This window comes from Cupressus sempervirens, chromosome 11 (genome assembly GCF_028749045.1).
Source record: "Cupressus sempervirens isolate cs-2001-9-10 chromosome 11, ASM2874904v1, whole genome shotgun sequence".
Lineage (NCBI taxonomy): Eukaryota > Viridiplantae > Streptophyta > Pinopsida > Cupressales > Cupressaceae > Cupressus > Cupressus sempervirens.
This window is the reverse complement of record NC_143128.1, coordinates 565,695,555-565,723,141: the sequence shown is the minus strand read 5'-3', so window position 1 is coordinate 565,723,141 and position 27,587 is coordinate 565,695,555.

Here is a 27,587-nt window from a genome sequence, read left to right as displayed (position 1 = left end):
CATACATTTCTTTTTATTATTTTAAAAAAAAATTAAAAAATAAAAAATAATTAAAAATAATATTAAATAAAAATGATAAAATTAAAAAAGAATAAATTCAAAAAATATAAAATAGGAAAAAAAAGGAAAAAAAAGAAGAAAATAATAAAAATAAATGAAAATAAATAAAGTGCCTAAATGGGGGCAATTTTTTTCCTTTTCTTTATTTTTATTTTAATTCATAGTTTTTATGTTTTTGGACTAATAGCACTTTTTTTTCCTCATAATGTGCAGATATTAAAATGGCGTCCACATCTAGAGTAGCACCCAAACTGGTAGTCTTCAAGTTCCAAGGCACAAATGCAGAAGGCCTTAGCCTTGAAGATTATGAGTTAAAGGATGTTATGTTGGGAAGACCTACATAGGATTCAACCTGACAAATGATGACTATGGGAGTGAAAGAGGTCCTCAAGTACATGGAACAAGAGGAGATTGAACTCCATACACTTTGAAGGCAAGTTGAGATCCTAAAGGGGTATCTAGCTGAAGTTGTTGGTCCTCTTGATCTTGAACACCCGAAACATACTTTAAACACTGTACTTAGAGAAGGGGGAGGTGTGCAACTTGATCCATTTTTGAGAGCTTGTCAATAGTGGTGAGAAATTTTTTAGGAGAAAGGTGTTACCATTATCATAGGGAATTTGAAGTTATTGCATGCTATGTAGGAAAACGTGAATAAGATCGTAGCAATTTTGAAGTAGGAATTTAGTATCATGGATGAGGTACATGCTTGGAGTAAGAATTTGAAAACTCTACAAGCCATAAAGGGTCAAAGATATTGGGTTTTGATTGACGTATATACTAGAGAAGAATTGGACATGATTGATGACTGGATAGAGAAAATAGTAGATAGCAATAAAGTAATGGAGACATTACATGAGGAAATCCATCAGCTCAAGGGCCAAGCCCAAGAGTGAATTTTGGAAGTAGAAAGACACTACAATGATGCATGCTTGGATATTTTTGAAGATGAAGAATGAGAGAAATTATTACCTATAGAGATAGTAGTGAAGAATTTCAAGAAGATTTTTGTGGAGGTTACTGATAATGAGGACATTTGACAAGCCTTCAGAATAGAAGAAGCCCTGTTAGAGTTGGACACCAAACTTGGAGATTTTTCTTAGACTTGAATTGAAGTGGAAAACTATAGACAGAAGGTGAAAGATAAATATTAGGCTTTAGATCTTCTAGATGTGGCTAAGATTACTGAGATGATAGAGAAATTCAAGGGTAAACATCTAACATAGCTTTGGGATGAAGAATAACAAAACCTAGATGCCAAAATTTCAATTTTGACACTTAGTAAAATTTTGAGTTTTGACCCAGTTGAGGTGTGTAGGTCCACAGCTCCACAAATCTACAACTCTATAGCTCTGAATTTCAAAGGGGCACTGATAGTTCTCAAAATAGCACTTTCAATGCATTGAGAGCACATTTTGATGATAGTTTAACTTTGACACACACCTAGTGAAGGACCAACTTCTATTTTTGGCACCTCCAGATGCTCCTACTTTGACTGAAGGCTTCATCCTACTTTCTCACTCATGCTTTTTCTATTTTTGACATGTAAAGGGCACATGCATCTAATTAAGGAATAAAATATGGATGGAGTCCTTCTAAACACCAAATTAATTGTTAGTCTATATATATTTAGTTATTTTTAATATTTTAAAAACACTTTATTGCATGAAGATATCTCTCGCTCTCAATACAAATTGAGGAGATAATTTCTTATAAATACCCCACTGTAAAATGTAACAAAGGCTACTATTATTATACAATAAAATTATGCTTTTGGTGCTCACATTTGGAGTGTAGGGATTCTTTCTTGAATGTGTCATTGTTTTGTGAATTTTGTTCATGGAATTGTGATTGAGCCAAAGGTTTATTGCATTGTTTCTAGTTGTGTGATCTTTTAGTTTTGGTGTTTGCTATAGATTTATGAATTCCACTGATGTAACAAGCTTGAAAAGAGATCATCAAATTGTGCCTACATTTCCTTTTGTCTCACATGAGCACACTTTTTGTGGCCTTCCAATTTGATGAAAGGTGAAATATCATATGATTGTTAAAGTTTGTCGCCGACGATTGCATCAGTGGATTTTATGAAGCACTACTCCTATTTTCATTGGTTTCCTGTCGATTTCTTTGAAAGTTTAACTTGCAACATGTTTTTTGTAGCTTATGTCCATTTAGGATTTCAATTTCAAGTTATTTCAATTTCATGTTATTTTCTTTTAGTTTCATTATTTGCTTTGTTAACCCCTTGTTAGAATAGGAATTCATTTAAGTTGTATTGTTAGAATTGCATTCATTACAAAAAAAACTAGAAAATACAAAAACATTTTTCTTTTGTGTTATTTTGAGACAGAAAATAGATTTACTTCATTCCAAGATCATAATAGAACTAGCAAAGGCCTCCTCGTGAACAATCGCATTTATCTTCAACTAAGCGGATTTTGGTATGTTGCAAGAAAAATAACGAACCTTGGAGTTGATCTCAAAAGGATTAGATTTTCAAGAGAGGAATTACGCAATGGATTCTTGCTATTGACCTCATGCAAAAAAATTGCCCAAAAAAAGTGGCACTAGAAGGAGGGCCTCTTTTGACTCCCAGAAAGGAAGAAAATTTGTCCGAGTTTTAGAATTTTGCACTTCTACAATAATCTGTGCTTCACAAAAGTTCAAAAAATTTCATAAGTTTTTGACAAATTTAGGTCTATAGCTTTGTAGGTGCACAGGTCTGCAGGTCCACAGCTATGTAGGTCTACAAGTCCACATCTTTGCAGGTTTGCAGGTGCACAAAACTCTATGGTGCACAAAATTTAGAGAGGTGAGAAAGTGTACTTTTGTAGAGGTGCACTTTTTCTAAAATTGATGTAAGCTGGAGGATATTGATCCAAAATCCCCATTTTAGCAAGCATTAAAGTCTACGCCAAGTGCACACAAGTTTCTCAAGCTCACCCACTTTTGCAAGCCATTTAGTGACAAGGGGACATCCTAAGTTCAACCACTTTCATTCGAGATTTCATCATCTTCTTCAACTCCACCTCCACTCCAACCATCTAGTGGACCACCACATATTCCAATAGCTACTCCTCAACAACCACTGTTAGGTCTACCAAACCCTCCAATGGCCTTTTTCACAAATGTCATAGACTCACCAACAAACTTAAGAGGTACACTCCATGACCTCCCTAAGAATCTCAAGAAGTTTTTCCCAAGATTCATCTATGGTGAGACTCAAACTATCGAAGATCATATTCAATAAAATTTGTAATTGCAAGAAAGTTGCTAATGAGGACACGGTTCTTCATTTATTTTCCTACTCTTTGGGAGAAATTTCCTTTAATTGGCATGTCAGTTTGCCACCTAGATGCATTGGAGATTAGGACACATTCAAAAAATTGTTCTTGGAACAATTCAAAATATTCATCAATCTAGTTGTGATACATCAACAATTCATATCAATCAAAAGGGACCCAGCTGAGACAATTTCCTACTTCAACCATCACTTTCACATGGCTTACTACAAGTTGGAAACGACATACACCATACTAGTTGAAGCCGCTATTCAAATTTATCTGAATTCTATGGATCCTCTTACTGCAATATTTCTAAGAAGACTTCCTACAACAAATATTGACACATTGGACAAAGTCTTCATAGAGACAATCATGTTCACAAAGCAAGCCAATTGTAATGGAGGAGGAATGATGCTTCCAGTACAAGTAGTCCCTTCAATACCAACATACCCTATGGGAGCACCCACCTTGCCTAGCCTATTCATACCTATGAATCCATTTCCATTACAGTAGGCACCCACTCCACAAACTCAAGTGATAACATATCTAGGGTATGAGCCTCCAAAAATAACTTTCTTTGAATAGAAGGCCACAGTTCCTATGGAAATAGACAATAACCTCATTTCAGAAGTTGGTCAAATGAAGAAGACTATGTCACAAATGAAAAATGAATTGACACATCTTATATTGTCACAAGACAAAAATAACAACTTCCAAAGAAACAATGTTGGCCCCTACAAAAACAATTTTGGTTAGAATTACAACATGAATTTCAACAAGAACAATAACAACAACAATGCAAGAAACAACAATGGAGGAAACAACTTCAATCCTCCTAATCGTAACAATGGCTTCCAAAGATAGAACTAAAAATGGAACACTTGACCAAACAATGGAATAATTCATGTTGATAACAACAACAACAACATTCAATATGCTGATATCAATCAGTATGATGATAGCCAAAATGCACTCAACAATGATGGTTCGTACTATAATGGCAATCAGCAGATGAATCAAAATTCATAGGTAAATGAAAATCCTCCTCCTATACAGGTCAATGCTATGCTATTGGAATCCTATGATCCTACATAGATTACACAAGTGGAACAACTAGCAAGTGATGAATTCTCATTCCCATTTAGTCAAGAACCTGATATTTAGCATGATGAGATGTTTGCCTTTCACAATGATAACTAGAATATATACAATCTCATAAATAGAAAGGACCCCTTGATGGATGGGATTCCTCCAAGTTTACAACCAACCCCACCTAATCCAAGGGCAAGTAATAATGTACCACTAGTAAGACCAGTGTAGGGAGGACAACAAAATAAAAATCAAATAAATGTACCAAAAATACCAAAGAGTCCTGCTTGGTCCACTAAAAAGTACAATGCAATAGAAGATTTGAAAAGAACTAAAACCAATATGTCCATGTTTGACATATTACAGAAATGTCCACAACAAAGAGAAGCACTCATGAAGAAATTATATAATAAAAAGGTTTCCCATAATACGAATGCTATTCCTCAAAAGACAGTGCCACAACAAGTAAATGCTATAGAAGAGATGCCCACTATGTTCAAAGACAAAGTTGAGGTACCCCCATTTTTTCTTAACATTAGGATATATGGGAAGAATATTCACAATTTCCTTATTTATTTAGGAGCTTCATGTAAAATAATGTCATTATCAATAGCTCAAAGGCTAGGAGTTAGTCCTTAACCCTCTAATCGAGTGGTGATATAGTTGGATAAAATAGAGGTAAAAGTAATTGGTGTATTGAAAGATGTGTCGATACAGTTGACAGTTGATCCTAGGATTTGGGATGTTATTGATATACATGTGGTTGATATCCCATAAACATATGGGTTACTTCTAAGTAGAGAATGGATGAAATCTCTAAGAGGATGGTTTGCTACAAACTTCACTCAATTGTGGTTACCATGGAAAGGATTGAACAATCAAATCTAGATAGATGTTGAGCCCAAATTGAAAACAATGATCATAGATTACAATTCTGCAAATGAGATAGCATTCTTACAATTAGATTTGGGTCCATACAAATTGATGGTGTCAGATATGGTTCTAGCCAATTCATCTCAAGATCACAATGAAGAACCTAAGGTGCCAGTACCAAAATGAGAAACTGTGACATAGTTCATAGATAGTATGGTGACTAATTTAATTTTTTTAGGAAGGGAAGCTGATTCTAGCATCCTCCTCCTTCCAGGATTCTATTGGTTACACAAAGGTAGTCACTCTAAGTTTGAATGATCTTCTTGGAAAGAAGTAGTAGAAAAGGTACTAACACACATAATGGAAAACAAGGATAAGAACACCTCAACAAATGAACTTACAGAAATCCAAAATTCAGTGGACTCATCTGACCTTATTGAAAAGATCAAAGAAGAAATTGAAGATTTTTCGTACAGCAATACCTTTTCAGATGATGGAGGTCTATCTTCTCCTCCTCTAGGGTTGATCAAAGTCAAAAGAAGCAGAAGATATGTGAAAGGTAAATGATGGACTTCAGTAGTCATCCATCCTAAACCTAAAGTTGAAGAAATCAAAGAATTGATAGGGGAAATTCAAGATAAATAAGAAAAACATGCACTTCCTCTATCTATAGATTATGAAGGGGACTCATCAAGTCCTACAAAAAGGAAAGTTATAATGGGTTCCTAAGAAATAGTCATTCAAGGCTCAAGTGAAAGAGAAGTTAAGGACAAATAAGCATAAAGTTAGAAAACCCAAAAGGTAGGTCTTTCTATGCCACATATCAGTTATAGTTTAGATGTACTAACAATGTTGTAGAACATGAGGCATTAATTTGAGGACTTCTCTTTACACTGGAGAAAGGACTCACAACTCTTAAAATCAAGGGGGATTCCCAATTGGTCATACGACAAGTAAAATCCATATACTCTTGCAATGACAAAAGATTACTTGCTTATAGAAAAAGGGAATGGGATATACTAAATGACTTTGAAGCCTTAAACATCAAATCCATCCCAAGAAGAAAGAACATGGTAGAAGATGCTCTTGCCATTTCAGCAAGTGCTTTAAAACCAATTGAGAGAACCAAGTTAGAAATATTTTCAATAGAATTGGTCACTATTCCATCCATTCTTGATAATATCACCAACTTTTAGGTCTTTCAATATGATCAACATATACTTGAGTTTATCATGTACAGTTTCCATTTTGAGGACAGGAGATTGATGATACACTAGATTATAGAACTGAAGATGACGGGCTTGAAGATGAAAATGGAATTCTTAATTTGAAAACTAACACTATTCCAAAAGAAATGGTTGAGCCAGAATGTATATTTGATCATGATGAATCAACACTCAATAGAAGGGAAACTCAAGAAAAAGGGAGTCTAAGAGTGTGACTCGTACAATTTGGGTACTGATGAAGAACCAAGAATGGTACAAATAGGTAAAGTGTGCAACTCATAGGAAAGGGAAGATATGTCCAAATTACTCACTGAGTATAAAGATGTCATTGCTTGGAGCTATGAAGTATTAAAGACTTATGATCCTAAGATTATCACACATGACATCTCGTTGAAGCTCGATGTCAAGCCATTCTGACAAAAAAAAAGACTGGTAAATCCTCTCATTGAACACTAATCATGAAAGAAGTAAAGAAGTTATTGGATGCTAAGATCATATTTCCTATCTTCCATTCAACATGGGTGGCCAATTTGGTTCCTGTGTAGAAGAAGACTGGAGAGATTCATCTTTGTGTCAACTTTTGTAACTTAAATCTAGCATCTCAGAAAGACAACTATCCTTTACCCTCACTTGATGAGGTTCTAAAAATTGTAAATGGTTCAAAAATGATGTCTTTCCCAGATGGATACTCAAGATATAATTAGGTGATGGTTGACAAAGAATATAGGCTAAAGACAACTTTCACAATGAAGTGGGGGACTTTTGTCTATAGAAAGATGCCCTTTGGACTAATTAATGTAGGAGCTACATTTTAACAAGTGATGGATGAAGCTTTTAAAGGATTGATTAATAGATGTATAGTCATCTACATGGATGACTTGACTATCTTTTCAAAAGATTGAAGTACCCACATTGCTGATCTGAGACAGGTATTCAATAGATGTAAATACGGCATATCTCTCAATCCCAAGAAATGCTCATTTGGCATTACTAAAGAAAAGCTCCTAGAACATGTTATTTCTGAAGCTAGAATCTTCATTGATCTAGATAGAGTTAAATCCATTCTAAAGTTAGCACCTCCACATAGTCAGAAGGAATTGAAGTCTTTCTTTGAAAAGATAAACTTTGTGTGAAAATTCATAAGTGGATTTGTAGAGATAGTTCATCCCCTTAATGATTTACTCAAAAAGGGGGATAAGATAGAATGGGTTCCAAAGATAAAGAAATCATTTGAAGATATTAAGGTTGCTATTTTTATGGCCCCAATTTTGGTGAGTCCAGACCAGGAGTTTCCTTTCAAGATTTATTCTTTTGCTTTCGAACATTCTTGTGTAGGCATCCTAACACAAAAAAGGGAAAAGGAAGATGAGAGACCAATTTCTTTTATGAGTTGTCCTTTGAAGAATGCAGAGTTGAAATATTCAAACCTTGATAAATAGTCCTTTACATTGATCAAGGTAGTAAAAAAGTTTCATCACTGCATACTAAGAAGTAAGGTGTACGCAATTGTACCTAGTCTAGTAGTAAAGACACTTTTGATGCAGAATGAACTTGGTGAAAGAAGAGGAAAATGGGTGGCCATACTTCAAGAATTTGATCTTGAAATTAAATCTATGAGATTAGTCAGAGGTCAAGGGTTGTTAAAAATGATAGCTAATAACCAAGATGGAAATGAAAAGGAATTCAAGTTTGACGATGAAATAAATAAGGGTGATTAGAATAAGATGGTTGTATCACAAGTTGACATTAATCAGGGAGTACTAATGGATGTTTGGTATCAAGACATTGTTTATTATCTCTTACAAGACCAATGCCCAAAGTGGATGAATAGTTCACAACGTAGGGGACTTAAGATGAAATGTGAGTCTTACATGCCACTTGATAACAAGTTGTATAAAAGGAATTACAAAGGGATTTATCTAAAGTGTTTAGGCCATGAGGAAGCAAAGGAAGTTTTGGAACATTTCCATGACAAGTGTGATGCATGACATGGTTCAGCAGAAGCAATGGCCCACATGATTCTAAGATTGGGTTATTTTTGGCCCTCGATATTCAAAGACACTTTCGAGCATGTACGCTCTTGTCATATTTTTCAAACCAGTGCTAATAGAGAAAGGAATCTGGAAATGCCCTTATAGCCTATGTACGAGATATGCCCCTTTGCAAAGTGGGGGCTGGATTTCATTGGTTTAGTCAACTCACCACCATCAACTGAACATACATTTATTCTCACAACTATAGATTAATGCGCATGATGGACCAAGGCATAAACATTTAGAAATTGCACTACTAAGGTGGTGACAAACTTCTTGGAAGAAAATATTGTTACCAGGTTCAAGATGTCATTCACTCTTGTGTGTGATAATGGGTCTACTTTTGCATCTACATTTTTGACCTAGTGGGCATTCAAAAATCAAGTCATTATAAAGTTCTCTTCAAATTACTACCCACAAGGAAATGGGGTAGTGGAATCTACAAACAAGAACTTGATCACAGTAATAAGACAATTATTGAAGGAGAATCCTAGGGACTGGCATATGCATCTCAAATAAGCCTTATGGATGGATCGAGTTAGAGTCAAAAATGCCTTGGGCACTTCTCCATATTTGCTTGTCTACGGACAAGAATTAGCATTTCCACTCAACCTTAGAATTCTTGTTTTAAAATTTATAAGTGGGTATGCTGAAGATGCCAACAAAGTACAAATTAGATTGATGAATCTTTTAGAGATGGATGAAAAATGAACAGCTACATTGGAGCACATGGCTAAGCATCAAGCTATTGTGAAAAGATGGTTTGACAAGAGAGCCAGGATCAATCATTTAGGATTTTTGACCTTGTTCTACTCTAGGACAAGGAAAAAGAAAAGCTAGGTAGTCATACCAAGTTTCAACACTTGTGGATGGGCCCTTATTAGATTGTGAAAATTCTTGGAGAAAACACTTTTAGACTCAGTTCCTTACAGGGAGAATTTCTTCCCTTGCTCGTAAATGGGTAGTTTTTGAAGCATTATTTTAAAGCCTAAAAGATGCAAAAAAAAAAAAAATGTGTGTGTGTGTGTGTGTGTGTGTGTGTTTAGATTTTATTTCTGCATTTAGCTTAGATTTTCATTCTTGCAAGTGTGTTTTCTTTCAAAGTTGTGTCAATCTTGGGGGGTAAGGTGTACTTGAGATTTTTCTCAAAGATTTTTACTAACAACTCTTTGGTTTCAATTTCAGGAAGAGGTATTTCTTTGTCAAAATATTTGAATGATTGTGTGCCTTATACCAACCGAGCAATAGATATTTCTTGTGGAAATAGGGGATTTTTAGTCTAAAAATTAGAGGCCTAGACCAACAAGTTCTCAACACTTTGCAAATTTAAAGATTTGATTGTTTTAGATTTTGTTGAATTGAAGTAAAAGATGACAAGAGATGATCCAAACTTTGACTGGTTCAAACAAGAGGGGTCTCCTCAAAAGGTTACTAAGATCATTATTTTGGTGTGAGAGTTTCTTAAGAGTTCTAAAAGAGGAACACAAGGGATGTTCACAAGAGATCGAATCTAAGAAATGACACTGATGTTCTGACTACATAGTCTAAGCGTAGTCAAGATACATAATTTTTTTTTTTTTAAATGCGAGAGAGAGAGAGAGAGAGAGAGAGAGAGAGAGAGAGAGAGAGAGAGAGAGAGAGAGAGAGAGAGAGAGAGAGAGAGAGAGAGAGAGAGAGAGAGAGAGAGAGAATATGTTGTTAAGTCTGAAGGATTCTAAAGATCTGAGATGGCAAAAGATGTGTCCTCAAAATAGAGTATCTTGTATTCAAAGTATATTTTCATCAAAAGTAACATCTTGAATGGCATGGAGCAATTATTCAAATAGCCAGGAAATTAAAAGAACATGGCATCCTGTCAAGAGCCCTCAAACTGATTCTCTCATTTGGTCAAGCAACTGATTAATAAAAAGCCTTCGTGGAGATTATGAATGAATGAGCTAGGAGGAGTGAAAGATTTTTTTGATTTATCAGAAAACTTTGATTGACTACATCTTGACATGTTAAAGGGAATCAATACACAATGCACACACTAAATTTTAAGGTTTCAAATTTTGAGATTTTGACTATAAAGTCATCCAAAAGATGCTTGAGATGTTCAAATTTTGGTTGGTGTCTGACACACATTGGATGAATGTTTGCTAATGAAGAAATTCCTTGGTCATTCCTTCCTTTTTTGGGGGCTATTTGTTGTGGTGTTCACAACACACACCCCATTCCTCCGTAGGAATGGGGACCCCCTACCTTTTTTCAAACTCCTGGACTCATAGTTCGAGAGTCAAGGGAAAATTGTTAGTATTAAAACATTAGAATCATCAAAAAATTAGAAAAAGCAAAAAATTGGGAAAATCAAAAAACACCAAAAAAATTGAAAATTTGAAAAAAAAAAATAAAACTATTGAAAAATACAAAAAAATCAAAAATTGGGAAAATATTAAAAATAAAATAAATAAATAAATTTTAAATTTATTTTTTTTAAAAAGAAAAGAAAAGAAAAAAATTATATATATATATATATATATATAGTAACGCACATGCGTGGGTGCACGCGGGGTTATAAAAACTCCAAACACACATCCTTCCTTCATTATTTTTTGCATTGCATTCCCCCAACTTTAGTGCTATGAACTAAAGGTATGTCTAGGGTATTTTTTCTTATAACATGTTGCGAGCTCAATGCATAGGCATTGTACAAGCTCCACACACCACTCACTCAACACATGGACACTGCACCCTACACGATCGCACATGGACATGGCATTCTCTATGCCATACTCTTGCACCACATGCCTGGCCTTGGGTCTTGCATGCACTACTAGCGCCATGCACACTCAGCTAGCACTATGCACATAGCCTTGTGCCGCACGCTTGGCCTTGTGCTATGCGTGCTCAGCCAGTGTTGGGTGTTGCCTGACCTTGCTCCATGCATGCCTTGTCAACGTCATGCACATTGACTTGCCACTGTGCATGCTCCCAGCTTCAGTGTTGCTCCAAACCCTAAGCCAATGATGCGTTCCCAGCCTTGCGTCGTATGCTTTGACTTGGTGCCACATGCACTTTGCACTCTTTGCCACACAAGTTTTCCATAACCCTATAATACATTTTTTTTTTTAAATTGGTTTTTTAAAAAATTTAAAAATAAAAAATGCTAACAAAAAAAAATAATAAATAAAAATGATAAAATTAAAATATATATATATAAAAGGGAAAAAAAAAGGAAAGAAAAAAGAAGAAAATAATAAAAATAAATGAATATAAATAAAGTGTCTAAATGGAGGTGTTTTTTTCCTTTTCTTTATTTTTATTTTTATTCATATTTTTTACATTTTTGGACTAATAATGCTTATTTTTTCTCATAATGTGTAGATATTCAAATGGTGTCCACATTTGGAGTAACACTCAAACCAGTAGTCTTCAAGTTCCAAGGTGTAACTTCAAAGTCCAGATTCCATAACAATTACGCTGAGATCAAAGATACCAACCTAAGGCACATAGATCTAGGTAAATTCCTAAGAATTTACAACAAGCCAACAAAGATGTCAACTTTGGTGTCTACATTGATCTATTCTGGCTTAGTGAATGCAACATCTTACCCCATGTCAATACAATCGGCTGAGCTAATCATGGCCCTGTCACAACATTTCATTCCTGATGAAAGAATAGTCAAGAGTGTCACCGAGGAGATGGTCTTAGATCTATGAACTAACAACATTGAGAGGGTCTTCCATCTTCCAAGAGTGGATTAGTTCATCCAACTCTCCTATGAAGAAACTAAAAGATTGTATAGGGAGCACCAACAAGAGGCCATTGACATCATACAATCCTTGTACCTCATTGAGAAGCCTCCTTGAGGAAAGATAACTAGTAAAGTGGATATGACTCAAGGATACATGAAGGATGATATCAGATACTCTATCATTCTCCTAAGAAGAGTTATGGGCTTATCTGTAGTGGGACACTTTAATACTTTCACAATCAGCTTGATTGAGACCATTAGACAAGCAAGGATACCATTAGATTGGGCCAACACACTAAGTGAAAACTTTTGTGACCAACTGAGGATGGTGAAGGACAAGAAGAAGTTTTACATGACTTCTTGTATGGTGTACCTACTTGTAGCAAGGGCAAAAAACTATCCTAGTTTGTACAGGAAGGGCAGTATGTAGGACCCCAATGCTTGGCCATACATAGTCTGTCCTAAGTTGGTGAAGAAGAAGCTCTTAGGGTAGAGCGAAGAATATAGAATTATGAATGATGCATTCATCTTTATGATCATTTGATTCATTGAGGGTGATTATGGAAAGAGGTTATCTAACGAAGCCAAAGCACAAGTCACAGCTCTTAGAGCCTACTTTATCTAGTTCAAGACATTCACGTATCTATGGGTAGCTGGTGTATCCATCAATCCTAAGAAGCTTCTGAGATACCCAAGTGACAAGTTGGTACTATTGGAGATCTCTAAGAAGATTGAGTCATCCTATGAGAAGATAAAAAGGCAATGAAGACCCTACTAGGCATGGCCATTGATCATAGGACCATATTAGGTGAAGAAGAAATAAGAAATTCCATCTTTTGAATAAGACTGGGAGAACTATTTTCTTGAAGAATACAACTCTCCCCAGCCATATTTTGACAATGTCAGGAAAGTGGAGAGTCTAGTAGGAAAAGACTTCCATCATGAGGATTTTTTTGAAGACCACTAGATGAATGCTACAAATGATTATGATGTTCACATTAGGGACTATTGTAGGATGACTTTGTATCTAGCAGAAAAGGCTCTCTAGTTGAACATCTCAAATGAAATAAGGCAACATGATTCTAAGGAATTACTAGATCCCCTATTCAACGTAGATAAAATTGGTGAAAGACCTATTATAAATGTAGAGATTGATAGGGAAGAAAGGGATAACATTAAACATCAAGCGAGACATGTTATTAGAATGACAAAGGATTGGATCAAGAAACCTTTTCCACTTGATCCAATTATTGATATTTTAATCTTTCATGCACATGCTTGTTTAGAAAGGTGTAAAGGAAGGAAAGTCACAATTCCTACCTTTTCACTACAATCTCCTATCAAGCCAAAGATAGTCTACCAGCTTAATCACTTGGTTGGATATTATAACCCTCCTAAAAGGAAGGGAAAGAACAAAAGAAAGAGGACCTCTCCTTAGAGGATTTAGATAGAATGGGTGCCTCCCCAGTAGTAGGAGCTAAGTGCACAAGGGTTTCAAGATACTAGAGCTACCCAAGTCTAGGATGAACCATAGTTGTCTCCCGTTCTGCTTAGCCAACCAAAAAAGGGAGAAATTCCAAAAACTTCCATTTCTCTAGCACAAGAAGAGCCAATTTTTCCTTCTACCTCCAAGAAATAGAAGAAGAGGATTAAGATTTGGATGAAGAAAAGGCAAAGGATAAGTAGAAGATTAGTGTCTAATCCTTCTATTCCTAAAAGCATTCCAAAGGGAGATGAAGAAGAAGAAGAAACATGATTAGAAGAGGAAGAGGAAGAATAAGTGCCCCTATAGGGAAGAACTTGGCTAGCAAGAGCCACAGAGTTACAAAGGAGAAAGAGTGCCATAGGTACCCCACCATCCACTCAAGAAGAACCTTTAGAGCTTTCTTCTTCAAAAGATGAAGTACAATATTGGGTAGATGAGTAGAGTGAAGGGAGAAATGATGTTTTCTCAATGTTAGATTCTAATTTCATGCTCATAGGTACAAAATTGATCAGGGACACCCTTATAGGTGAACCTCAATAGGAAAAGTGGACGCAGATGCTGCCAGATACACAAGGTCTTGATCTTACTCCTTCATCTCCACCATGAGTTATAGTGGAAGAATAGGGCTCACTGACCCCTCCACCATAGAGTTCAAAGGAAGAGCATATTCAAAGGGAACTAGTATCAGAGGAGAGATCAGAACAAATGGTGACTAGTGAAGTGTCAGAAGGACAAATGGTGGAATATTCTTGAACACTTTCCCAAGACATTGAGGTTCAAGCAATAGGGTCTATGGAGACTGAGGCTATAGAAGGGGAACCCTCACAATAGGAGACAACTCCAAGAAAGAGTGATAAAGGGAAGGAGGTTGTAGAACATACTCCTTTGTCATCAAGATCCCAATCCTGAGTAGGATGCATCCATAGATGGATTCAAAAGGAGATAATAAGGAGTACTAAGCCTCAATTTTGTGCTTCAGAGGAGGAAATTTGTGACATTACGAAGATCTTCAACAAACCTAAGTCTCCATCACATGAGGTAGCACCATTGGTGTTTTTCACCACCATATGGAACCAATATTTATTTATACAAGTGGCTCTCCCTCCTGAAGGCACAGATGTAGAAGGCCTTAGTCTCAAAGATTATGAGTTAAAAGATATTATGTTTGAAAGACCTACATGGGATTTAGCCCAACAAATGATGACTATGGGAGTCAAAGAGGTCCTCAAGTACATGAAACAAGAGGATATTGAACTCCATGCACTTTGAAGGCAAGTTGAGATCCTAAAGGGGTATCTAGCAAAAGTCATTGGTCCTCTTGATCTTGAACACCCAGAGCATACTTTAAACACTATACTTAGAGAAGGGGTAGGTGTGCAACTTGATCCATTTTTGAGAGCTTGTCAAGAGTGGTGAAAATTTTTTTAGGAGAAAGGTGTTACCATTATCATAGGGAATTTGAAGTTATTGCATGCTACATAGAAAAGTATGAATAAGATCATAGCAATTTTGAAGTAGCACTTTAGTATCATGGATGAGGTATGTGCCTAGAGTAAGGATTTTTACACTCTACAAGCCATAAAGGGCCAAAGATATCAGGATTTTATTGATGTATATACTAGAGAAGAATTGGACATGATTGATGATTGGATAGAGAAAATAGTAGATAGCAATAAAGTAATGGAGACATTACATAAGGAAATCCATCGGCTCAAGGACCAAGCCTAAGAGAAAAATTTTAAAGAAGAAAGACACTACAGTGATGCATGCTTGGATATTTTTGAAGATGAAGAAGGAGAGAAATTATTACCTGTAGAGATAGTAGTGGAGAATTTCAATAATATTTTTTTGGTGGTCACTGATGATGAGGACATCTGACAAGCCTTCATAACAGAAGAAGCCCTGTTACAGTTAGACACCAAACTTTGAGATTTTTAAGAGACTCGAATTGAAGTGGACAACTACAAATAGAAGGTGAAAGATAAATATGAGGATTTAGATCTTCTATATGTAGCTAAGATTACTAAGATGATAGAGAAATTCAAGGGTAAACATCTAAACATAGCTTTGGGATGAAAAAGAACAAAACCTAGATGCTAGAATTTTAATTTTGACACTTAGTGAAATTTTGAGTTTTGACCCAATCGAGGTGCCCAAGTCTATAGCTCCATAGGTTTGCAGCTCTGCAATTCAAAGGTGCACTAATAGTTAACTACCGGTACTAAAAATAGCACTTCCCATGCATCAAGAGCACATTTTGATGATAATTTAATTTTGACACATGCCTAGTGAAGGACTGGCTTCTATTTTTGGCACCTCCAGATGCTCCTACTTTGACTAAAGGCTTCATCCTACTTTCTCTCTCATGCTTTTTCTATTTTTGACATGTAAAGGTCTCATGCATCCAATTAATAAATAAAATATAGATGGACTCCCTCTAAGCACTAGATTAATTGTTAGTCTGTATATATTTAGTTTGTTTTAATGTTTTAAAAGTACTTTATTGCATGAAGATATCTCTCACTCTCAATACAAATTAAGGAGATGATTTCTTATAAATACCCCAGTATAAAATGTAATGAAGGCTATCGTTATTATTAAATAAAATTATACTTTTGGAGCTCACATTCAGAGTGTAGTGATTCTTTCCTGAATGTGCCATCGTTTTGTGAATTTTATTCATGGAATTATGATTGAGCCAAAGGTTTATTGCATTCTTTATGGTTGTGTGATCTTTTAGTTCTAGTGTTTGCTACAAATTTATGAATTCTGTTGACATAACAAGCTTGAGAAGAGATCATCAAATTGTGCCTACATAGCCTTTTGTCTTGCACGAGTGGACTTTCCATGGCCTTGCAATTTGATGAAATGTAAAATATCATACAATTGTTAAAAAATTTCACCGACAACTGCATCAGTGGATTCTAGGAAGCGTTGCTCTTGTTTTCATTAGTTTCCTACTGATTTCTTTAAAAGTTTAACTCATAGCATGTTATTTTTTGTAGCTTATGTCCATTTAGAATTTCAATTTCATGTTATTTTCTTTTAGTTTCATTATTTTCTTTTCTAACCCCTTGTTAGAATTGGAATTCATTTTAGTTGGACTATTAGAATTGCACTCATTAGAAAAAACCAAAAAATACAAAAATATTATTCTTTTTAATGACATGAAGAAATAGAAGTCTTATTAGCCCTTTTTGTGAACATTTTTCTATAACATACTGAACTTTATCATCTTTTAGTATAAATGTTTTTAAACTTTTGATGTATAAAGTATGGACATAGGGCATAAAAATGACAATCAAAATTATATCTAAAAAGGGGATAATTTTGTGGTAAAAATATTTCTTCATGAATGTTTGATATGGGTAGATCTTCCTAATGCTAAAGAGATTGCAAAAATTGTTAGTTGAATAATTAAATGCCTTTTCTTTATAAACTAATAAATGAAAATAAATATTTGTAGGAAGTCTTGTGTGTGTTAAACATTGATCGTAGGGATACAAGCTAAGCAAGAGTTAAACAAAGTATGAAGGAATAGCAATAAGGCATTAATGATATTAAGGAGAAGCGTTATGACATTGTTGTAGCTAGAAGACTTGGTAGCAAAGTCAAAAGGGACCTATCTTAATGAATAACAAAGTGGGACATGATAAAGCAGTTGAGCAAGGAAGTAAGCATCAAAGCAATCAGTTAAACATGCAACGCACGATACCTATATTCCTAGAAGCTGTTTGAAATCAGATAAATGAGCAGATACATTTGCTATGATCTCTATATTTATGGGGAATTTAAGGGAGAATTAATGTCTTTCTAATTGCATGTTTGCAGTCTTAAAGTTGTAACTGACTTTCCTTCATGAGAAAGTCAGAGTTTTAGGAGTTTGTTGTTCTTCCTTCCTTTTAAATAAGACCTTATCTATATCTATGAGGTTAAAGAGTGAATAGGCAGATAGAGTTGATAGACACCTTATTGTTTTTCCTAAGTTATTGTAATACTACTTATTTGATGAATACATGCCTTCACTAAGTTTCTACACTTTTATCTAAGCTTATCTTTCCTTCATTCTTCCATGGGGGCCCATGCAGAAGGTGGAGTTTACTTTAGTAAGTAGGAGTTAGACTCAATTTTCTAAGTTAAGATAGAACTATTGTTCCTGCAGCCACTAGAAACAGAACTGGTCACTATTCCTATAGCAGTAGGTGCATAGATGTATGGCTAAATAATTAGAATTTCCTTCCAAGTATTTGATAGTTATCTTTCCTTTGGATAAACTAGATTTTCTTAATGGTTATTGCATTCAAGGTACTAATGACTTTTAGTGAAAACTAGAGCATATACTTTGTAGACATCATCTCAAGTTCACACTCCCGGATTAACATTTAATGAAAATCAGCATAGTACTTTGGTAGTAAAGGATGTCGAATCCTATAACTTAAAAGGTGTTATATTGATTAGACATATTTTTGACACCATTGCCGGGGATGGTGTCAGTCTAGTATTCACTATTGAGTCATTTAGTTTCATTTTTAGCATTCTTGCATGCATAAAAGAAGAGATCACCTTGGAAGATTTCTTCCCAACTTCAATCAGGAAGATCCTTTTTATCTTGGCCCTAAAGAAAGAGAAGAGAGAGAATAAATAGAAGAAGAACTATTTGAGAACATATTTGTAGAAGTACTGGAACAAGTATAATCACCAACCACATCTGAAGAATCCTTCCATTTGAATAATTTTTTTGTTGGGCCAGAATATCAAGATAATCCATTAGCTCTAGTCATTTATCAACCACCACTAGGACATCTACAAATGGCAACAGCTCAGCCTACCTTTCCCTTTCCAATTCCTCCTCAGTAGGGTAATCAAAATCTAAAAAATATACCCTCAACTACCTTGCCTAAATTCTATGGTCTTATTACTGAAGATCTAGAAACTTTTCTCTTTGAGTTTGACATCCTTTGTCAAATTTATGACTACACAATTGATGCCCATAAGCTAAAATTGTTTCCATCAACCCTCAAAGAAGCTTCTTTGTGATGGTTCATGAGTCTAGGTGCCAATGCTGTGACAAATTGGCCAACTATGAGTACCATGTTCCTTAATAAATATAAGGAATATTGCAGAGGCCATGATTTGAAAGGAGATGATATTTTTAGAATGTCACAAAAGGAGGATGAGACTTTGGAGGACTATGTTGCTCGATTCATGTTTAACCTATAGTGCAACACACAACATCAGCTGAACAAGGAGTCTCAAAAGCATCTCTTTCTGAAAGAAGTACATGATAGGAGTATGGAAGCTTTAGACTTGATGGCTAGAGGTGATATTACACAGAAGACGTGGACTAAAATCTAGAATATTTGCTTGAACTATTCAAAAGCAACAACAGAAAAAGGATGAGGTTTGAGGGATATACTCCAAAAAACTCCCGAGGTGGGAGTATCTAAGACAGAACTGTCAAACCTCTTGTTGGATTTCAAGAAAGACATCATTAATGATGTTGCTACACAATTGGATACCATGCAAGAATGAAGGAAAAAGGAGGACGCTAATAGTATGTTGGCAGAATATTGCCCCCATTGTAGAGAAAAGAAATGCAACTGCCGATGTAAGCCTATTTCTAGCTTGGAATCATAGCATGTGCCTACTGAGTTCAAGGCAATTGATGAAAATGGGGAAGTCCTCTATGTTTCTCAACAAAGGTCATGGGCTCCAACATCAGGTATTCCTCAAGACCCACTCCATAATTATGGTGGTAATAGTCAATGGCAACAACAGCATGGTAATTATAATTATTGGCAACAACCTCACTAAGGTTGGCAATAGCCTAACCAAGGGTGGCAGCAGCCTAACCAAGGTTGGTAGCAGCCTAATCAAGGATGGTCGTAGACTAACCAACGATGATAGTAGCCTAATCAAGGTTGGCACCAACCTCAACAAGGTTGGCAACAACCTCAACAAGGTTGGCACCAGCACTAGCATCAACTGACCTTGACTCAACCTCCTCAATAGCAAGCCTTAATGCCCCCTGGAGCCAATATAGCCCCTCCAAAACAACCACAGTTACCTGTACAACTTGCACCTAATCCTAATACTGCAAAACCTTTAGCCTAGCAACAAAGTTATTCCATTACCCTAAATGATATCCATCTGAGATTTGGAACAACACTTACCTCACCTTAGCAGCCCATTATAATGGAAATAGATGATAAAAATGTTGAGTCAGTTCAAGAACTTGCCACCACTATTTCTCCTACAGCCAAGACACCACCATTTTCTAGTAGGTTAACAGAGCAAACCCTGCCAAGCAAAAGTCAAGCTGCACTAGACTTACTTGAGAAACTCAAGCAAATGACAGTAAAAATTCCCTTGCTTGATGCAATACAGGAAGTACCTATATATTCAAAAGCTATCAGAGAAGCCTATGTTAAAAAGCCAAGAAGGAAAAAAAAAGAACCAAAGATTATCCATGTCCTTGGACAGCTTTATGATCTTATGCTTGATAACTGCAAAATGCTTAAGTATGCAGACCTTGGAAGCCCAGTAGTGACCCTCACCATTCAAGGAGTACAAGTGCAGAACATCTTAATAGACCTAGGAGCATCCATCAATGTAATGACCAAGGAAGTAGTGTCCAAATTAAGCATCATTGGTCTCAGGAAAACACCAACAATCTTGCAACTAGTAGATAGTTCTATCATCATTCATAATGGTATGCTCAAAGATGTCACTGTCACAATACATTCATGGGAGTATCCAGTTGATTTTGTCGTAATCTCTCCAAAAAATAGTACTGGGGAATACCCTATCATTTTAGGATGACCATGGTTAGCCACAGTAGATGCTTATATTGCATGTTGATCAGGAAAAATGACTATTTCAGATGGAATGAACACTAAAAATTTAACCTTGTATTCACCTGCTCAGTCTTTGTTGTAGGATGATCAAGTTGTCTTGCCAAATATGGATGACTCTGATATGGACATAGATTCTATTCAATAATTGATGATGATATCATGGGACTCATTTGTAAACATTAAAGAAGAAGATGATTTCATTTCTTCTATCATACTGAATGAGTATGGAACACAACCTGAAACATCTTCTAAGCAAAAGTGTGTTTTAGAAAGCATTTTTCCTTTATCTATTGAACTACATTATTCCAATTCTACATAGCCTATGCATTCACTCCTACCACATGAGATAGATTCACAACCAATTGTGCAAATTTCAATGGCAAAAAAAGTAGTCAAAACAACAATCATTCTAGGAAGATAATTAAATATAAGCAAGTTCTTATCTCAGGCACAACATCATGATACCTTGCAACTATTACAAAACCACCAAGATTCTTTTGCTTGGGCTTATACAGATATGAAAGGTTTGGATCCTGCACTCTGTACCCATAGAATTTATATTAGTCTAGATTACAAACCTGTGAGACAACCTCAGCGTAGGATAAACCCAGCATTAGGGGATATTGTCAAAAATGAATTGCAAAAGCTACTCAATGCTAGCTTCATATATCCTATTTGAGATAGCCAATGGGTGTCACCATTGGTTATTGTTCCCAAAAAAGGGGGGGAAATGGTGAGTCTGCATTGATTACAGAGAACTTAACTCTACTACCAAGAAGGATCATTTTCTATTGCCTTTTTTCGATCAAGTTCTTGATAATCTTGCAAGAAAAAAATATTTTTCATTCTTGGATAGATTTAGTGGCTACAATCAAATCTAGATAGCACCAGAGGATCAGGACAAGACCACATTCATGTATCCATGGGGAACATTTTCTTATGATGTCCTACCATTTGGTTTCTGCAATGCACCTGCAACTTTCCAATTTTCTGACATATCTGCATATTGTGTGGAAGTATATATGGATGATTTCACCACATATGGACAAACATTTGAAGAAGCCAAGGAAAACTTGGACAAGGTTTTACAAAGATGCAAAGACTACAATTTGTCTTTAAATAGTGAAAAGTGCTTTATGATGATGCAAGAAGGAGTGGTGTTGGGACACTTTATTTCCCCTAAAGGAATTGAAGTAGATCCAACAAAAATAGAAGTCATACATACATTGGCAGTACTAGCTAAATTGAAAGAAGTCAGGAGTTTTCTAGGACATGCAGGATATTATCAGCATTTTATCAAAGATTTTAGTCAAATTGCAGCACCTTTATATAAATTGCTTTGAAAAGTTGCAGAATTTGTATGGGATTCAGAGTGTACAAAAGCTTTCCTACAACTTAAGGAAGCCTTCTTAGCAGCACTAGTGCTCTAAGGACCGAATTGGGGGTTACCTTTTTGCATACACAAAAATGCTTTAGATCATGCCATTGGAGTGGTACTTGCCCAAAAGATAGATTCAGTAGAACATGCAATTTACTATATCAGCAAAAATCTTCAAGGAGCCAAGTATAACTACACTATGATAGAGAAAGAACTTCTTGCTATAATTTATACTCTAAATAAATTCAGACATTACATTATAGGATACCAAATATTTGTACATACAGATCACTCTACTATCAAATATCTAATGAACAAGCTAGTAATCTCTGGACGATTAGCTCAAATATTTTTACTAATGTAAGAATTTGGCATCACCATTATTGACAAGCCAGGAAAAGCAAATGTTGTAGCTGATTTCTTGTCTCGACTCCAAACACCCGATGATCCTGCAACCATAGAAGATAGCTTTCCTCATGAATATATCTTCCTTTTGTCAACACAAAACCCTTGGTATGCTGATATTGCCAACTATCTAACCACTGGCAAAACTCCTCCACATTTTTCTGCAAAAGAAAAATGATTTCTAGTAGAAAAGAGTTTTGATTTCTCATGGATCTCAAGATTCATGTTTTATACTAGACTAGACTAGGTAACATGAAGATGTCTTAGAGAGAATGAAACATATGATGTTCTTTGTACTTGTCATGACGAGCCATGTGGTGGTCACTTTTCTAACAAATGGACTACATTAAAGATTCTTAATACAGGTTATTATTGGCCTACACTTCACAAAGATGCGGATCAGTATACAAAAAAATGTGATAAATATCAAAGAATGGGTCGACCGACAAAAATAGGTGAAATGCCCCTGCAGCCACAGATAGTAGTAGAACCATTTGATAAATGGGGAGTTGATTTTGTTGGCCCTATTGAAACACCATCAGAAGGGAAAAGTTACATATTCGTTTGCATTGATTATGTTACTAAGTGGGCCGAAGCAAAACCCATGAAGCATCCTCAAGACAATAATGTTGCCAAATTTCTATATGAATGTATGTTTACCAGATTTGGTGTTCCAAGATAATTACAATCAAATCAAGGGCCTTAGTTTACACCTAATCTCATAGCAGCACTCATGGAGGAGTATAAAATTTGGCATGGCAAATCATCTCTATATCATCCACAAGCCAATGGATAGGTAGAAGTGACAAATAGAGAGCTTGAACAAATTCTCACTAAAATAGTGTCTTTGCATCAAAAAGATTGAGTAGCTAGACTTTTTGAAGCCTTATGGGCATACAGAATAACATGGAAATCCAATACTAGGTTTACACCTTTTCAACTCCTATATGGAAAGACAGTTGTTATGCCCATTGAATTTGAACATAAAACTCTGCGGATAGCTTTGGAACTTGATATCACCTTTCCTACAACAAAAAATGATTGCATTATGCATCTCAATGAGCTAGATGAATGGAAAAAATCAGCTCTTCATAACACAGAATTAATTCAAACTTAAAGAAAGCAATGGCATGACAAATTCATTAAAGACAGAGAATTTTCTGTTGGTGATTGGGTGTTCCTGTATGATTCACGATATCAGCATCACCAAGGAAAATTTTAGACTCGATGGCTTGGTCCCTATGAAATCATTACAATTTTTAACAATGGAGTAGTTCAACTGTCAACAATTGATCTGGTCAAATTCAAACTCCTAGTTAATGGGCATCACTTGAAGTTATATCATAAACCAGAAACCAGGGAAGAATTTCTTCAACAGTTCACCATAGTAGAAACATCTCTTCCTAAAAACACTTCATCTGAGTCTCACACTCAGACACCTACAGCCCCTTGAATTTATTTTCAAGGCCTTCATAATAAAAATTTCACACTCATGCGAAAATTCCTTCCTTTTCCACCTCATCCCATCCCATCTTCTTGTCTTTCCATCATCTTGGTATCTCACTTTCTCTCATATGGTAACATTCAGACCATCCTTCCTATTGCACCTTCGGTTAGTCACATTTGACCCCTTTGCATTTATTTAATTTATAATTTATTTAGAAAAGCATGTTATTTCAATTTTCAGAATTTGCAATCTTTACGGACTAGTGGGACCTAGTCTCTGCTAGGTTGGGGGAAGGGAAAATCAAAATCATGAATGCAAAATCAAAGAAATCTTAAGTTGGCATGTAGGATGTACGGGGAAGGGTCATTTCAGTAATGAGTTGGAACCCCTTTGTACTTCCAAAATGTGTGAAATAATGTAAAAAAAAGGCTAACTATTAAATCATGATTTCGCATAACCCCTCACTAATATGGCATATGTTTTTCAGCACGATCTTTATCCTCATTATGGTCTGGTGATTAAAATGCCATCATGAAGTACTGAAGGATGTGATTTTGGAAAGAATTGAATACTTTCAATTTCCCTTTGTTAAAACCCTTGTAGCTATCACTGCCCATACTTTCAAAATCACTTGCAGTGAATTTCCCTGTACTAGCATTTTTTTTCGAAAACATGGGTGAAGAACCTCAATGGCATGAACCAGTAGATCACAGAGTCTTACTGGTAGACCCAACAACATGTATTTTGTTTCAACAACGAGGTTGGTTGGCTTATTGTCTCAGTTTGAAGTAGTTTGATTAGGAAATCGCACTCCAATTTCATAATACATTGAGGGATGGATATGAAACTATTAAGGGCATTCAAATAGAATTCACCAAAGAAGTGGCAGAAGTTTTTGGTTTTCCCACAAATGGAGAATGTTGGACAGAGGACATGGATGCATGACAAGCAAAAGAGAAATTCTCAGTACCGAGAGATCCTTGGCTGGAGGAAAATAAAAAATAAGGTACATTACGATTATCTCTCCCTCTGCAATTCATCCACCCTATTGAATTTATCATAAGATATTTTACCCATGAAGGAAGATATTCCTATTTGCATGTTATTCATTTCAAAATTTTGACTGGTTTGCGGCATGGAGATTTTCCTGTAAATCTTTCAAGTTTCCTTTATAATATTATAAAAAGGCAAGCTACCTATGTACAACAAGGAAAAACCCAGTCGGCATCCCACCATTGCTTGATTAGGGCTATAATTGAAAAGGAATTGACTAGGCAACACTTGGGAAAATGGGAGGATTTTGTAAAACTAAGGACAGAGGGACCTAAAAGGGTTGGACCTAAAGAGCAAGGAGTAGGGACAAGAGAGAAAACTATTGTAGGAGTCAAGAAAGTAGTATATAGAATGGCATAAGAAGCTTCAGCTTTTGCTTCTATACCTAAAACTGTAAAAAGGAAAATTCTAGCTATAGAAACCTCAACTTCTAGGAAGAGAAAATAACGCACAAGTGTCACAGAGGAAGGTTCACAAGAAGTATCTCTAGTATCACAAGAACATGCACTTAATCCAAATAAGGGGAAATCCATCAATAAGGGAAAGAAACCAATTTCTACTCCACGATGAGTCACCAGAATGTCTGGAGCAAATTTGAGAACTGAACTTCCTGTACCACCTGCTAAGCCTCCTATACCACCTATTGATGTTGAAACTCTAGCACCTACACCTACACGGTCATCAGAGCACATAGCACCTACTCTTGAACATGAAAATGATCTTGAGGAAATTCCCACAAAATAAAATAGTCCTATTAATGTTGATAGTGACACAAAGTCCTCAGAGGAAGTAGTGTCTGAAGTTGGACAGCCAGTGGAGGAAACTGATAATCTACCACTAGAGGAATATCCATTTGTTGCACAAGAAATAGTTTAGGAAATTGTTGAAATATTTCAAGTTAAAAAAAATATTGCATCCTATCCTGTAGCCATTGCCCCTTCAGAAAAAGTTGATAACATTGTTGCTTGTCAAAATAATAGCTTTGTTGAATGTCGACATTCTCAGGATGACAGAACTGATAACTACCATCATCTTGAGCACCGCCTTGAAGATTATAGACCTCTTGTCTATCATCATACACCACTGGACATTTCTACACCATTAACATCTAGCTTTATTTTGTACCAACATTTTCATGGGAAAAAAGTAAAATGGGATATAGAAAGGAAGTAATTGCTCAGAACTATCAAGGAGCAAGCACATCAAATTGAAGAGAAGGATAGTGAAATTATGGTCCTATAGCAACGTGTCACGAAGATTACAGAGCTCATTCTAGAGCTTGTAAATTGTAGGTCCCCATCTCTAGTCTACACATTGTTCCTAAAGGAGCAAATGATTAATTTTTAGTTGTCTTGAATTACTCAAGGGTTGAACCCTTCCTTACACACTCCCCAAGAAATTTATGCAACATTTAATTCAGTTCCGATGACTCTGCAAAATCTCCTCTATGAATTATATTTTCATAATCTTGCTATTCCAGATGATAAAGATTGGAATTCATTGTTATATGTGGGATATGTATAGTTTAGGGCCGTTATGTCATGGCTATAGAATGAGATTAGTCGAGAGAACCAGGTTGTTCCTTAAAGAGAAAAGGAAATGTTTGAACCATTGTACATTTGGCCAAACATACAAAACACTTACAGAGCATTCTTCAATTGGCTTTCTGTTAACAATAATCGTAGTGCTACTGCAAAAATTCACCCTATCCATGAACAGGCATTTCTGGATTGGGAGCAGCATTTCTCTGCAAATGCTACTGATGCTAAATAAGCCTCCCTTCAAAGATGGATCCAATTGCTAGAAGATCTGAAAATAAGGGAGTTGCACTCTCCCCAAAATCTAGAGTTGGCCATCAACAGGATGCCCGGGTATATGATGTTAGGTAGAAGTCAAAAAATTTATTGGGTACCTCTTCATTTCCAACCACCAATACTCTTACATCCTATGCTTGGAAAGTATGATTCATTTGTTGAATATAACATGATTGTGAAAGAACAGAAATGGGAAAGGTTGAAACGAAATCATGGATGTTTTAATTACAGAGCCCATGAATAAGGAGAGAAAATTGCCAATGATCTTAGGCTGCGGATGAGGATCAGAAACCTATAGAGGCTGAAGGGACCAGCCTCAGGACAGTTGGGCGGAAAAATGATGACATGAAGAAATAGAAGTCTTATTAGCCCTTTTTGTGAACATTTGTCTATAACATATTGAACTTTTTCATCTTTTAGTATAAATGTTTTTAAACTTTTGATGTATAAAGTATGGACATAGGGCATAAAAATGACAATCAGAATTATATCTAAAAAGGGGATAATTTTGTGGTAAAAATCTTTCTTTATGAATGTTTGATATGGGTAGATCTTCCTACAGCTAAAGAGATTGCAAAAAATGTTAGTTGAATAATTAAATGCCTTTTCTTTATAAACTAATAAATGAAAATAAATATTTACAGGAAGTCTTGTGTGTGTTAAATGTTGATCACAGGGATACAGACTAAGAGAGTGTTAAACAAGTTGTGAAGGAATAGCGCTAAGGCATTAATGATATTAAGGAGAAGCGTTATGACACCATTGCAGCTAGAAGACTTGGCAGCAAAGTCAGAAGGGACCTGTCTTAATGAATAACAAAGCGAGACCTGATAAAGTGGCTGAGCAAGG